The 3357-nt window shown below is 50.1% G+C and overlaps 1 non-coding gene across 1 annotated transcript; it reads right to left on the bottom strand.

The window, feature by feature from the left end:
- Nucleotides 1-2999: 2999 nt before the first annotated feature.
- Nucleotides 3000-3073, bottom strand: Trnas-gga (transfer RNA serine (anticodon GGA)). The gene has a single exon. It is a non-coding gene; the product is annotated as a tRNA-Ser (tRNA).
- Nucleotides 3074-3357: the final 284 nt, after the last annotated feature.

The following is a 3357-nucleotide window of genomic DNA, read 5'->3' on the forward strand; positions in this document are numbered from 1 at the left end:
GCTTATCTTGCAACCCAGCGCAAGGAGAACTGGCAACGCAATCTCCTACGCGAAAGCAAAAAAAAGAAAATGTCACAGTTTCACCCTAAGGGCGAAGCAATGAATGCGATAGCAACACAGCAATGTCATACGAAGTAAGGTGAGCGGCTTTGGTAGCAATATGAATTGTAGTAAACATGAGCTGATTAAGTAAGCAGGTGTGCTGCGGCGTAAGTAGACCGACATGAAGAGAGACTCGATGACCACGAGAAGGCGCGTGTGAAACGGTGGTGTTGATGAGAAGCGCTTCCCGTGGGCAGCGCGTGCGAAGGGACACACCTGTAGTGCTGCACTGCCGACCCGAGCAGCATTGCATGTGTAGTGTGCGTTGGAAAATGTGGCGCGACTATTACTAACTGAATGAACAAGCGTGGTGTGAGCGCGCACAAACAAACATGAAGAGATCACACTGAATGACTGCAGACAACGACCGTCAAAACTCAGGCAGCAAGCGCGTACGCCGCAGCGGCGAAGGTACGTGCGGTCTATCGCTTCAACGGAAACTGAGCGGCGAATGCACAGCGCATAAAGGTCAGAGCCATGTGGAGATAAGAGACGGTGCGGGAGAGCGACGAGCACGGTTGTTGGCAGAGTGGAAGTGCGCCCCCCCCCCCCCCCCCCGCTCCCTCCGGCGCTGGCTTCCTGCTTCCTTGCTTGCGCGTGGGAGATTGGGTGCGTTTGCTCTCCGTGACAGCGCGCGTCCCCGCACGCTTCCGCTCGGGCATACGGCGCGCGGCGAAGATTTTATCTATAGGGAACCTCACGGCGACGACGACGGCGACGGCGATGCCAGAAATCCGGTTGAAGTGTCCATATAATTGCTATCGCAATAAAAAGCGGGGAGGCAGCGCGGGAGGGACGGGGGGAGCAGCTTCTACTCTGCCAACAAATACGCTTGCACTGGCTGTGGTGGCCGTCGCCCGCACCGTCTCTTTATCTCCAGCGCGGCCGGGCTCGACTGGCGCGCGCACTCGCTTCTTAAGAAGCGAGCGAGCGCGCGCGCCAGTCGAGCCCGGCCGTGTCTCCACACTGCTCTGACCTTTATGCGCTGTCCATTCGCCGCTCAGTTTCCGTTGAAGCGATAGATCGCACGATTCTTCGCCCGCTGCAGCGGCCGCGCCAGCGTTTTGACAGTCGTTGTCTGCGGTCATTCAGTGTGATCTATTCATGTTTGCTTGTGCGCGATGACAACACGCTTGTCAATTCAGTTAAATATCGAATGTGTCCAAGCTTATGCGGTCGATAAAACTACTCTACTATCCCTACTCCGAATAGCTCTCTACCGATTTGCTATCGCAATTGATGCTTCGCCTTTCGGGCGAAACTGCGACATTTTTTTCCCATTCACGCGTCCTTTTTGCCGTAAGACGCCGTTTACTGCATGGAATTTTCGAAACAATATTTTTGATCGCGACGCCGGCTTACCAAACATCATTTTAACACCTCCGCTACGCAAAGCAATCAAATAAAATGACAACGGGCTTACCTCGTGAGCAAGTTACGAGCGCGTAGACTGTTGAACTTCCGTTGAGGGCAGGCTATCCGCATCCAAGCACATACGTGCACCCGAACACACGACTTCTTCGATGCCATTGCGTGCTGAGTTTTGTAGACGAAGTGAAACACATTCAGCACAAATATCCCCGCGCTATGACGGCACATCACGAGCACACACGCGCATATTACACAGCGACAAATTCGGAACTTCGCCATTTTGAACATGCCGAGAACACCGTGGCCGAGAGTCAAGCAGCATAACCATCCATTGCTTCTGTTTTTCGCTCCTGATGCGTCAATCTCTGTTCCTTGGGGCCTTGCTCTATTCTTGAGTACAAATCAAGACATGTTTACGGTGAACTAACAATCTGCACAACACAAAACGATAAAAGCCGACTGCCTACACATTTGCAGCTGCATCAACCACTTGTTAGATCCTTCGAGATCCGAAGCGCAGTGCACGGTGCCACCTGGTGTCGCGCTCTGTGAGGACGGAGAACAAATCAGAATCGGTTTCATTTTCCACTTTTTGCTGTAGTTGCTGGAACAGTAAAATTATTGCTCGACAAATAATTTAACTCTGAAAGAGAACAACGCTTCCTTTTCAACAAGGTAGCGCATTTTGTACAAAGAGATGGTGAGGAAAGGCAGGCAGGTCAACCAGACGAGCTTCCGATTTCCTACTGAGGATGGCAAACCCTAGTGCCCCAGAGTTGCAATGCAGTGCACGGCAGTGTGTCTAGTGCAGTGCTATTTGGGTTGGTTGGTGCATGTAATGAACGGGTAAATAATGAGTTGTGTCAAAACTTTTTCTCAATGTTAGAACGTATATTTTAGGAGGACTGATATCCATAAAACTACTTTTTCATTAACATTTTGATAGGGCATATTGTCATTTCAAAATTGAAGCCATACAATATGTGAAGTTTAGCCATCTTACAGAAATGCTATCAGCGGCACCAGCCTTGCAAAATATGCACCTGAATAGTGTGGCATAATGCATTGGTGTTCCACATATATGCACCAGAAAGTTTTTCTCAAAAATAGAGAGGACAACGTCATGCAAGCTCTTTTAGAAGGAATGTCTTAAACACTTGTGTCGCTCACCAAGTTCGCACTTACTGGGGGCATTTTGCGTACAGGCTGACTTGAATTTTGTAATTACCGCATGCTCTTTAAATTGAAAATGAAAGCTAGCCGATTGCAATAAGTGCATATGGAGTTTAATACTATAGGATAGATACACTTTACATTAATTGCCTTGAATACTGCATTGCCGAATAAAGCACCTTTATTATCACCAATGCTCTGGGCACGTTATATATAGCCTTTGTCGAAGCCCCATGCGTACACATATGTGTATTTAAAGGGAAACTGAGACATCCACCCAAATGTAGCAATTTGCTACAATGGAAACCCAACCGGGTTCCTCGAAAGAAAGCCTCGCAGATGAAGAAAAATTCGGCCTGGTCCGGGACTCGAACCCGGGACCACCGCCTTTCCGGGGCAGCCGCTCTACCATCTGAGCTAACCAGGCGGCTAGCAGATGGCAGGGCGAAGTCGAATTTGTCGACAACTCTTCTTCTTCTTTCTGGGGTTTTACGTGCCAAAACCAGTTCTGATTATGAGGCACGCCGTAGTGGAGGGCTCCGGAATAATTTCGACCACCTGGGGTTCTTTAACGTGCACTACAACGCAAGCACACGGGCGTTTTTGCATTTCGCCTCCATCGAAATGCGGCCGCCGCGGCCGGGATTCGATCCCGCGATCTCGAGCTCAGCAGCGCAACGCCTTAGCTGACTGAGCTACCCCGGCGGGTTT

Source organism: Dermacentor silvarum, chromosome 6 (genome assembly GCF_013339745.2).
Source record: "Dermacentor silvarum isolate Dsil-2018 chromosome 6, BIME_Dsil_1.4, whole genome shotgun sequence".
NCBI lineage: Eukaryota > Metazoa > Arthropoda > Arachnida > Ixodida > Ixodidae > Dermacentor > Dermacentor silvarum.